General features: G+C 39.0%; 1 protein-coding gene across 7 annotated transcripts in view; it reads right to left on the bottom strand.

Moving 5' to 3' along the window:
• MECOM (MDS1 and EVI1 complex locus) overlaps window positions 1-12,711 on the bottom strand; it is a gene marked incomplete at both ends in the record, with an annotated part of 591,781 nt that overhangs the window by 341,045 nt on the left and 238,025 nt on the right. Inside the window, one exon of one of the 7 annotated variants that reach the window (XM_080695476.1) lies at window positions 987-1,065. The exons of the other annotated variants lie outside the window; for them this stretch is intronic. Of the gene's footprint in view, window positions 1-986; window positions 1,066-12,711 lie in introns of those variants that run through there. 7 annotated transcript variants of the gene reach the window in all.

The following is a 12,711-nucleotide window of genomic DNA, read 5'->3' as shown; positions in this document are numbered from 1 at the left end:
CACTTTATGAGTAGCAAGGATCTCTGTGAATCTGGTCACCACATGTTATTACAATGTCATTGATTAATAAAAGGTAGACGTTTCTTAAAGGGAGGCACACAGAAGCATCAACTTTACACACAGAGGCATCAACAGAAAAGGGAAAACAGCAAAAGTCTTCTTCCATAAGCCCACCAATGTCTTGGAACTTCAGGGAAGGACAGATTTGCCTGAAGTTCTTATCCGTCAAAAAAAAAATAAATTTGTTTCCTGAGAGCCTATGGTCATAGTTCCCTCAACTGCCAATTTCTCTGATCATCTGTAAGGAAGAAACTATATAGGATCCTTGGCAGACATTTAGTGTCACTGAAGAGAAAAATTTCTCCCTGTTTTGGAAGGTGAAGAAACTATAGAAAAAATAATTGAAACACGTGACGGATTTGCCACTGGATGGGAATTCTTTCTAAATATCTTTGACAGTGAGAATTTTTAAGCATGGTCCTAATATTCTTCATTAGCCAGGGACATGAGGGTGTCACCAGATATAACTCTATCATGTTCCAGATGAAGTTGAGGTCCAGGGGGAGGCTCATGACCTATCAAAGCTCAGTGGCATCATCCAAACAAAAACAAAGTCTATCTTTCTCAGCTCCATTTAAACTGTCTCCTAAATATTTGGGTACTTCTTTTCTGACATAGAATCCTTATTATGTTTCATAATTAGACCATTGTTAATTATCAAATAGATGATATTTAATCTTGAGCCTAAACCAACCTGGGATATAAGTGGAAGACAGATGTTCTCTGATGTGGCCAGCTATTTAGTTGGTTTCCAGTGGTCTCAGAGATTTAGTCTAAGATGCAAACAAGCCAAAAAAAAAAAAAGTACACTTCACCCTCCACCAGAATTTATAGTCAAAAGCTTAAAGCTTCCTTTAAGTCCAGGACATTTCATCATCTTCCCAACAGTCCTGTAGTTATTCCAATTGAAATAAAGAAAAACTCACTGTTCTGGGAGACCACCTCCTGTAGGACTGGCTCAAGAACTCAATTTCCTAGTCTGACCTCGAAAACTAATACAAGCATCTTCGAGACTGCTGAGGTTTCGTCAAATTCCTACCGTGCAAAGACCATGATGCTCTGGCTTAAAAGCTGAAAATCGCATCCTTTCAGTGGCACAGCTAAACCTTCCATCTGATTTTATGGTAGTAAAACTTCAGGACGGCTTTCAAAGTCCTTCTGATCTGACTAGCGGTACATTTCTCTAAGTCTACCACGACTTCCGGAACAAGTTGGCGGTCAATCTCCAGTTAGTCTAAAAAAGTCACGGCTCATGACCCCTCTGATCAGAAACCTCGAAGGCGCGATTGTACAAACCTCCATCTCCACCATGGTGTGAAAGAAGACGGTTGTTCTGAAGGGTACACAATGTGAAACATGACTGGCAAGTTTTCTCCATAAACAGAACAAATCTCTTCCCTCACAGAGCTGCCTTTATTTGAGCAAGACATTTGCAAGGCTTAGAGTCTCCTTGAATCTATTAGAAACCCTTCCCTGAGTGAGGAAACAGACATTGTAAATGAACCGTGACTCAGAAACCCCCTTGTACCAGAAAATATCCTACAGATTCCAGAGGCATTTTATGTTCTATTTTCCTGACATACTAGTTCTATCTGATTCATTTATTTTTTGTTTAATGCTTTAACCAGTTTCTGCAGATTATTACAGTCAAACAAGTGATTTCTTTCAGGGTTTTTTTTCCTCCCTCCTTCTGACTTTGGAAGAGTTTCAGATTCACTTGAAGGAAAGGCTCTGTTATATACGACAGAAACACCCAATATCATATATTCAGCTTAACTACAATAAGAAAAGCCAGATCCAGATGTCCTGAGCTAAACAGAGGAAAAGGAGGAAAATTAAAATTTAGTGTTCATTTGGAGAAACTCCCCACTTGCATGCACCCCAGATAACCAGTTAGAATCAATGAAAATTTATAAGCTTACAGAATAAAAATCTAATTCTCCTGTCTCTGAGGACCTTGCCGCACTTTCAATTTCTATGTCCTACACAGATGACTTCAATGGTTCCAGAATAACTTACTAATTAAGGAAGGAGAAATGTGCATTCTATGATTTTTTACATTAGAAAACATAACTAGATCATCAACTCGAGTTGCCCATACCCATGATCTGTATTTAACATGTAGATATTCTCTCAGATTCAGTCCAGATATTTGTGTGTGTGTGTGTGTGTGTGTGTGTGTGTGTGTGTGTGTGTGTGTGGTACTGGGGGTGGAGCCCAGGGACATTCTACCTCTGAACTACACCCCCAGCACTATTTTTTAATTCTTTATTTTGAAACAGGGTCTCAGTGAGTTGCAGAGCGCCTCACTAAGTAGCTGAGGCTGGCCATGAACAGAGATCCTCCTGTCTCAGCCTCCCAAATGCTGGGATTATAAATGTGCGCCGCCAAGCCCAGCCCAAAATTGTTAATACGAAACAAAAATATTAAAAAGATTAGAACCTTTCATTTAGAAATTTTATTTCTAGAAATAAGACTGTAAAAAATAAAGAAGGAAACACAGGTAACATTTGTTGAGAATTTGTTATGAATTGGGCACTGTTTGGGGAATATATGAAAGGTCTAAGAGCAACCATACAAGAGAGGCCCTAACATTACATTCACTTTGGAGCTGAAGGAATGGAAGTTCAGAAAAGGTAAATTGCTTGGCCAAACAGTAAGTGAGAGAACTTATTTAGAAGCCCGCCCTCCTAACCACTTTGCTGTACTTTAAGTATTACAGGATTATTATTAATAATAAAAAGTCTTAGCAATCAAATGTCCAAGAGCAGAAGCTTTGGGAAATAAACACAATGGAATTCAATGCAGCCTTATATGTGGAGAAAGAATAGTGTTCTGTAATATGAGAAAATGTTTGCAACATAGTGAGTGAAAAAATAAAGCAGGTTTTCAAAACAGCATAGAGAGGTGTCCTTTTATTAACATAAGATCTACACAGAGGAAAGGAGAGAGAAAGACACACATCCAAAATGCTGAAGGTGTTATCTCTGAGAGTAAGCATATGCACGATATTTTGTATTTTGTATACCTTGGCTTTTGTATTTAACAATAATTTTGGTATTGTGCTATATTTTATATTGCATTTGATTATATTTAACAATCAATATTAAGACACATTTTTTCTTTCTTTTTTTTTTTTGGTGGTACTGGGGGTGGAACCCAGGGGCTTTCTACCTCCGGGTTATACTCCCAGACCTATATTATATTTTATTTGGAAACAGGGTCTCACTAAGTTGCTGAGAGCCTCACTAAGTAGCTGAGACTGGCTTCGAACCCTTACGATCCTCCTGTCTCAGCCTCCCAAGCGCGGGGATTACAAGTGTGTGCCACCACGCCCAGCCACATTTTTCCATTTTAAAAAATTATTTAAGCTGGGCGTGGTGGCGCAGCTTGTAATCCCCGCACTTGGGAGGCAGAGACAGGAGGATCCCCGCAGGTTCTAAGCCATTCTGGCTGGCTTAGGAGACCCTGTTTCCAAAATATATAAAATAAATAGGTCTGGGAGTATAGCCCAGAAGTAGAAGGGTTCCATCCCCAGTACCACCAAAAAAAAAAAAAAAATTAGTTAATAAAATAACAGCCATTACCCGGAGAAAAATCCCCCCTAAATTGTTCTGCTAACACAAAAATCAAATTTTGTTTACATTTGCTTCATTTATTATAAAATAAGCTAAAAGTTTCTGAGTTTTTGTTTGGTTGATTGGTTGGTTTTTGTACCAGGATATTCTCCCTCCAAAATACCCACCCCCCCCTCCACCTAGCCATTTTTATATTTTATTTTGAAACAGGGTCTCACTAAGTTTGCAAGGGTCTTGCTAAATTGGTGAGTGTGGTCTGGAATCTGCAATCCTCCTGTCTCAGACTCCCAAGTACTAGGATTACAGGTATGTGCCATAACACCCAGCCAGCTAAAAGACTTTAATAATGTTAGAAGAAAGAAATCACCAGCATTTTCCCAGAATTCTTCGAGGTAAGTGCATGCTCCTTGAGGAGACCTTAAGGATGTTACTAGGTGTGAAAGTCATTTAACATCCTGAGTTAAAACTTATAGCACAACTTCAAGAGGTAGTCACCCAGCCATCCCTTGTCCACAGTGAATGCCTGAGACCTCCAAACACTTTGGCAGTGTTGCCCCCTCCATCTTTCTCAGCTCCCTCATTCTGAAGAATATTATTCACCTTTTGAAATCCACCTGATTTGAAATGCAATGAAGAGCTTTCTGCACTAATAGTATGAAACATATAAGAACCAGTTGGTAGCAGTTACAACCGTGGTAATTACTAAAAGGTAACTGTAAAAGGGCTGGAAGAGTTGCCGTTAATAGGAGATTAATTGAGAGGATTGTGCCATAGAGTCTTCAGAATCCCTCTTCTGATTGTAAAGCCATAAAAATGTTGGTTTCACGTAATTATCCAGTTATGAACCTTGAGGCTATTGAAGAACATGGGAGGAAGAGACCCACGTTTAATGAATGCATACTATGCGCCAGACACTGCCTGTATTTAAATTAAATCTTCATGACAGTGCTACTAGGCACCAGACCACCTTTCTTCAATGGAAGTACACATTACAAGGGCTTCTCAGAGAGCTTCATCCCTTTTTCAAGCCTATATTTTAATTTTTTTCTGATCATTAATTTTTTTCAGATATCACACAAATGCTGATTCACATACTTTTAAGCTCTCTCTCCCTCTTCTCTCTCTCTCTCTCTCTCTCTCTCTCTCTCTCTCTCTCTCTCTCTCCCCTCTCTCTTCTCTCTTTTCTCTCCCCTCTCTCTTCTCTCCTCTCTCCATGCCATTGGAGCCTGAACCCAAGGACATCCTATATCCAATCGATACCTTCATCCCCAGCCCTGCTTTAACTTTTATTTTGGTGGTACTGGGAGTGGAACCCAGAGGCTTTCTACCTCTGGGCTATACTCCCAGACCTTTTTTTTTTAATATTTTATTTGGAGACAGGGTCTCACTAAGTTGCTGAAAGCCTCACTAAGTAGCTGAGGCTGGCTTTGAACCCGTGCGATCCTCCTGTCTCAGCCTCCCAAGTGCGGGGATTACAAGCGTGTGCCACCACGCCCGGCTAACTTTTATTTTGAAACAGAGTCTTACTAAATTGCTAAGGCTGTCCTTGAATCTACAGTCTTCCCATCTTAGCCTCCAAAGTACCATGTCCAGCGCTGGCTTTCTTCTCTTTTTCAACAAAAATCATGGTATTTAAATGCAAATGTTACCATTTAAAGTCATGCAACTACGCTACTCTTTGTCTTCTTCATCAAGTGTTTCTTTTTTGTTTTAGTTCTTTTTTTAGGAGGTTTATTGGTGCATTTTTAATTAATTAATTAATTTATTTATTTATTTTTATCAGTGCACTGTATTCATACATCATAATGAGATAAAAACGTGTAGACATACATGCACACATCGCCCAGTTAGCCCCTACCCCACACCATTCCCTCCCCCTCCCTCCTTCCCAGGCTTGGCTTAGTGGTTGACATCTAATTTTATAGCAATTTATCCAAAATTAACAATGATAATCTCACATAACAGATTCATTTGTCTGATATCAAACTTTTGATCACTTAGAGATAACATTTCAATATTTCTTTTTGCTTTCTTTCTTACCACAGGATTTTTTTAACCTTCAGAATGTTTGTCTTGAATTCTTTCTTACAAATAGACCACAGACTAAAGTAATGAGAGATTTTGTGGTGAAAGGGGATTGGGATGTAAGGCAGAAGCCCTGAGTCTGAGTTCCCTCCAGCTGCCAGCTGCAGGTCTCTGTGCTGGCACTGGGAGGGGGCCAAGAGGAAAGGGAGGGGCAGGTCTGAAGAGCATCACAGCCCTAAAAAGCGAAGTGAAGAGAAAGAGCCAACACTTGGTAACTATGAAACAAAGCCAAAAATATAAGCACCAGGCATAATCAAAGAACCACAGGGACACCAGGCAGAGCATAATTAATTTCAAAGACATCCAAAAGGAGATTACAATCTGTAAAATGAGACTGGAGGTAAACTTTAAAGTCCCTTGTAAGTGAAAACTTTATGACTTTCAAACCCCTCTGCTGAAAATGGCTTTGGTAGTTAATAACAGAATGAGAACTTCAAATATTTGATCAGGCATGCTATGTATAAACTTTTCCTATTATTCCAGCTACCAGATCCCAAAACCACTAGATAATTTAATCAAACTTCATATCAACCACTGTGTGTGTGTGTGTGTGTGTGTGTGTGTGTGTGTGTGTATGTGTGTGTGTGTGTGTGTCGGGGGGTGTGGAAGATTCACCAATTTATGTAAAAATAACTTTGCAGCCCAAACATGGTGGGACATCCCTGTAATCCCAGTACTTGGGGGGTGAGACAAGGGGATCACAGGCTCAAGATCAGCCTCGGGCCTTGTTTCAAAATAAAAAATTAAAAGGGTCATGGGTATAATTAGGAGGTAGAATATCCCTGGGTTCAATCCCCAGCACCATAAAATAATAATAAAGACATTGACAATTTTGCAATAAGAATTAATAAGACGCATTGCTTCAGCTAGGACTAAGTGCAAGCTCCAAAGTAGAGGACTGTGTCTTACTCTTCATTACAAGTGCAGAGATTCCGTTGAGTCTGACACAGAGCGCATATTCAGAAATATTTGCTGCCTGAGTGTTGTATCAATAGATACACATTTTCTGTGAGACAATATGTAAAGTTTATGAGAAAGAAGAATCTTGAAATTCAACTCTAGCACTATCCTAACACGCATGTCTAGGAATTGCAGGTAGCAGCAGGGTTAATGAATCTGAGTTCCAGGCCCTTCCACACTTGATACGTGTTTAACTTGCACTGTGTCACTGATGCCTCTCTGTCTCCACACCATTACTGGTCAAATGGGGTCCGTGAAAACAACACTTTTGCGCATACATGAATTGTTTTGAAAATAATCAGAGAAGATAGGGTACAATCAAAGTAAGAGAAATGTTATGAATGTACACTTAGGTAGGCTGTCTCTCTTAGGGTTCAAAGTTCAAAGATAAAACTCGACTTGTACTCTAGAGATTTCAGAAGGGCACTTACTTACAGAAGAAAAAAACCTTTGAAAAATAAGAAAGGCATGAGTTTAGAAAATTTAGAAGTAGAAAGTCAGTCAATTTTCACCCCAACAAGATCCTAGTTTCAACAGTGTCTATCCCATTTGTAGAACTAGCAAAAAATGATTTGCTTTTCAATAAATCCTCATTTCCAATATTCTGGATGGCCTCTGGAAGCAAATGTTTTATAGCATTAAAATGTGATCCTCAAGCCGGGCGTGGTGGCGCACGCTTGTAATCCCCGCGCTTGGGAGGCGGAGACAGGAGAATCGTGCAGGTTCGAAGCCAGCCGTGCTGGCTTAAGAGACCCTGTTTCCAAATTAAAAGTATAAAATGGGTCTGGGAGTGTGGCCCAGAGGTAGAAGGGCTTCCAGGAACCCCAGTACCACCAAAAAAAAAAAAAAAATGTGATCCTCCACCAGGGCCATTTTAAGACTTGTGCCTATTCTAGCTACTTAATTTTGAAAGCTGTACTCTCATATCAAAAATTAAAATATACCCATATCCCATATTTTATTTAATTTAAGCATAGCGCTGGATGAATCTAATTGTGATTGACTGGCTAATATTGGGCTATATTAATAAACATTTATTCATTTTGATGAAATCATTTTCATTCAGATTTTAAAACCAGTAATTTTTTTCAGATCACATATATTTGTTGTAGGGCCTTGAAAACCTAATCGCTCTCAGGCAGGGCCTATAATGAGAGCTGATAAGACAGTCCTGTCTTTCATAACTGAATAGTTAGTTACCTTGTATAATTGCACTGAATTTTGAATAAGAAGAAAAAGTCTTCGCCCAGTGTTTCCTGGTAATCTATGTCCATGAGTCTATTTCCCCCTCCTGTTCTGTTTGCCTAACACTGGTCATTTGTTACCTGCTAGTTCCAATTGATTTCCTTTGCCTTCGCCTCCCTTGGCCATGAGTGCAAAGAACAGACTGTACGATTTATACCAGCCATCTAGTACCAATCATTAGATAACAAGACCCTTTACTGAAAGCATTTAGAGTAAAACAATACTTTAAGTTTACCTTTGCTTTCATTTCCTTCTTTATTACACTAGGTTCAAAGTGAGGCCAAAAATGGTATCACAAGGCCTATCTAGACATCCAAGCAAAGAATGCCAAGTCATTCTAAATAAATCCCCCGGCTCCAGTAGAATTTTATACATTTTCAAGTGCGTGTTTCCAATAACATTTTTGGGCTTGGTTTTTCCCTGATCTGTTTCAGTCACTGTCTTTACACATAAGAGGAAATGAGTCATATATTAAATTGTGCTCTAGCAAATGTCCTATAAAGACATATCTAAGCCATCCTGTTTGCTAATGAAAAGATAAGATTTGTCCTCTGAAAGGAGCAAGTTAGACTGTGTCAAAGGGCTCACGGCAGAGTGAGAGGAACCCAGAGTCATTAGCCAGGGAGTCTGAACTGGACTTTCTTCAAGTGGGAGGGATAGGAAGGGAGCGGCAGGGACCTGTCAGCCTCGGAAACTCAGGCTTGTGGCAGAGGCTGGAAGCCTCCTGCGGTTACCTAGAGGTCGCAATATTTTGCATATATGCCCTGGCAATTAGTTTCTAAAGTTGACACTGCTCACCAGCTTACTATTGCGGTTAGAACATTACTAAGACCAATATTTTCCACAATTACAGAACTCTAAGATCCACATAGAATAAAGATCCCTCCACCTGTTGCCAATAAAATGGTACCAAATGCAAAAACAAAAACAAAAAAACAAAAAAAATGCCCATATTTCAGAATTTGAGCTCGAGTTGACTTCCCTACTTTGTTACTCCCAAATAGATTTCCTGATACACTTACCTGGTTAAGCTCAAAGTGACACAAGCTAATTTCAACATTTGCCGAGGTAAATACAATTACGTAAACTGCTCTGCCACAAATCCTAAAGCCAATTGCACACAGTTTTGAGATTTTCAGGTCATCATATGTGAACTTCCCTGTTCATCACATGGATTAGGGCGTATGTGTATAAATAGCTACAGGATCACACAGATCAGATAAACGAGGTATGAGCAACCACGGGATGGTAGAGGCTAGGAGGTTACAGGAGAAGCCAGACTTCACCTGAAAGAGGCAGATGCTATTGCCATAGATGGCTGGCTACTGACACGTAGAAAACTGGGCCAATGTGGCCAGATATTCTGATACCTCAAGAGAAATTAGAAATCTGGATTTTAAGCTGGGACCTGTTCCTATTTGACTATTTTGACATGAAGAAAGATGACAAATACGCCTCTGTCATTTGTTTGTATTGCTTTATTTAGCATTAGCTGGTCTCAAAGAGTTATTTAAAAATATTCAACAAACAAGTGTGGAAGGGGGAAAGATCCATGAAACAGTAAAACAGATGTCAAAGTCACACACACACACACACACACACACACACACAGAGAGAGAGAGAGAGAGAGAGAGAGAGAGAGAAAGAGGAGGAGAGAGAGAGAGAGAGAGAGAGAGAGAGAGAGACATTCATCCTTCATTGAAAATTACAGAAAACTTTAAAACATGAAAGCCTGTCACATGCTCAGCCCAGTGTGCTCAGCCCTGTGTGTCAGAGAAGTCCTCTTATGCTATGCACCTATTTCGTCCATTTCCCCTTCCATTGAATTTCAAAATGTGTCACCCTCATATCAAAGACTACAAACAGTGCTCAGATACGCAGCACCTTTTTAAAGAAACACACACATTCTCACAACACAGTTAAAGTGGGAAAGGTTAAAGGCTATGCTAGATTGTTCTATTCTGTGCCAAGATCCTGCTCCAGCTGCAACTAAATAGTGGTTCTCAGGCTTAATTACATAAAGACCCGTGTAAATCCTAACTGTTTGCTATGTGATTAGAACTTCTACGGGCAAGAAAAAAGCTCATATTTGATTTCCTTGCTGTCTGCACTTGCCCAAACCCTTTACCCACCAGGTATGTACTGAAGCTGTGTAAACTCAATATTTTTCTTTTGGAATCAAGGGTAAGATATAAAAGTTTATAGAAACAGTGAAACCCAATTGTGGAAAATTCATTTTATGTGAATGGAAAAAAACTAGTCTATATACGACAACCAGCATTGCCATGTTGAAATTCCTCCCAATAACATTGAGAGGAATAGTTCTGAGCCTTTGCGTAAGAATCACCTCAGGTTCTTATTTAAAAAAGAAATGCAAATACATAGGCCTTGTGCCCACAGGCTCGCTGTGACTTTGGGCTAGGACCTCCCAAGTGATTTGAATTCAGGGGAGCCAAGGACCACTTTTGGAAAAGCACTAAGTTAGAGAAAAAATCCTACTTGTACACAATTGAACATAGAAGAGATATTATCTAAATCTGTTTTAAAAAATGATTTCCTGCTGAACATGAGGGGCAAGGGGAAGCAAGGATAGCCCCTGATAATTGAGTTTATGTTTCCTTCAATATTTTTTAAAATTCAGTTTATTTAGACACCATGCATTCTTTAATATTTTAAAATCTGAATAATTTTAAAATTATACAAATAGATTTTGAGGTGATATACAAAACATACAGTCAAATTTGTGATGTATCCATTTGAAAATTCTGAAGCCAAGCAGCATGTTTTAGAAGCAAACCAATATAAATGTGTAATGCAGTTAGGTTTTTTGTTTTAATTTGTCCTTGGCATTGATGAAGAACAAATTAGCTCCTCTCCTCGGGTGCCCACTCGAAATAATAGTAACACGTGGAGCTTTTCCCCCTTTAGTAATATGTTCCTTTGTAGATAAGCACTGTGGAGAGGTAAAATAATGTCTTTTAAAAGTTTGCTGTTTTCTTGTTCTAAGATATAAATGATAGGGAAGGACTGGGAGCTATTTCAGAAGTATTTATTCCCTTGAGACAGTGGATTTTGGTCATCTGAAGAAGGAATCACGGACCATCCACATGAAACAAAAAGGCAAGGGAAGCAACTCTGAGCACGTGTCCGTACATAAAGAGCAGGCGCACCTTCTCACGGCACCGGGCGTCCATTGTCTTACAGAATGAACGAGGGACTCAGGTGCCGCGGAAAAAGCTTCAGTAATGTGAGGCCAATTTTTAAGAGAGAGACGTTTTCATTTTTAAAGAATCTGATAAGTATAACGACAGCGTTAGCAAATGTGTTCTTCTTGTTTTTGCTCTCAAAACTATACAAATCACTTATTAAGCGCCAGTCTTTTTCATCAGACTTTTATGATGTGTTACAAGGAGTTTTTCAAATTTAAACTTCATTACATCATTTTATAGTTATAAACCCTGACCACTGTAACTCTTGGTCTTAACTAGGCCATGAAGAGAGGAATGTATTCATTAGGTGAGTACAGGGCTGGAAGCCTGCAACCTAAGCAAGGTGCAAACAAATATTAGGTGCCAAAGTTCACAATTTTAAGTACACTCCACAACCTGAGAAGTTAATTTAGAAGAATGATTTTCCATAATTTTAATGTACCATTGTTCCATCTCTTACGGAGATGTGGAAAGTTGCAGCAGTGATTGTCTTGTTCCATTATCTAGAAAGGACGCATAAGTGACTCTCAACAGTAAGGAGTTATGTGTGTTTGGATCTCTTTCACTATGGCTTCCTTAACTAGCTCCTAGGTAGAATTCATTAATTTTTATTAACAGGGAAAACATTTGTTCCCGTGACAATATTTGCATTGCCTGAATGATTTTCACCTCTGCCACAAGGTGTACTATCGGCTCATACATCACCCGATTACTTGGAGAGCAGAAAGACCTTCAGTCATTAGTGAGTGAATTAAAGATGATCTTAAGAGCTATTAATCACAGTGACAAAAGCCTTAATGTTTCTGTGACCCTGGTGGAGCCTGGGGACTCAAAGGGAAGCAGAGGGAGAGAAAATGGAAACATATGTTTTCTCCAAAATAACCTACCTTAGGAGAACTGTCAAAGAGAGAGTCACATCAAACTAAGAAATTCTGCCAGCAACTGGCCTCTGGATTATGTGTCTATTTATCTTCTTGTGAGCCCATGTTTCCTTTTAAAACATACATTTTCCTGCCATAGACAACTAGTGAGCCCAAACTATTGTCTTTTGTGTCTTTAATTTCTTAATTCAAAGTTTATCCAGAAGGACTTCTGCTTCTGCTGAAGTGCATTTCTTGAAAAAAAATTCAATGTAAATTTCAGTCAGTCTGCTAGCCACATAAATCAGGATAAAAACAAGCAGACAATAGCAGTAAAGCACCATTATAAACATTAATTCAAGCAGATGCAATATTCCAATAATTGACCAAAACGGTAACATTATTAAGCACCACAGTAGGTTACAACACTTAATCATTCTTCAATATATTTGGCTGTATTCGTCTGGATGTTTACAAGATTATAATGGCATCAACTCCACCGTTAATAACATAGGCACTTGCTGGAATTTCAATTATCTTTTGCAATATGTTGACATAAGGAACAGACTACAACTGGCTATTTCTGGGTATGGTAAGAAGATCCATAACCCCTTATTTGTATGCATGTCTTTGTTTACATACCCGAGGAAGAAATGTTGCACTATTTTCATATTTTGCAATTGATTTGTCTCTATGATTTAAAAAATATTAAAA

This window comes from Muscardinus avellanarius, assembly GCF_963383645.1.
Source record: "Muscardinus avellanarius genome assembly, chromosome: 5".
NCBI lineage: Eukaryota > Metazoa > Chordata > Mammalia > Rodentia > Gliridae > Muscardinus > Muscardinus avellanarius.
Note: the sequence above shows the minus strand (reverse complement) of the source record. Positions and strands in the feature narration are given on the sequence as shown.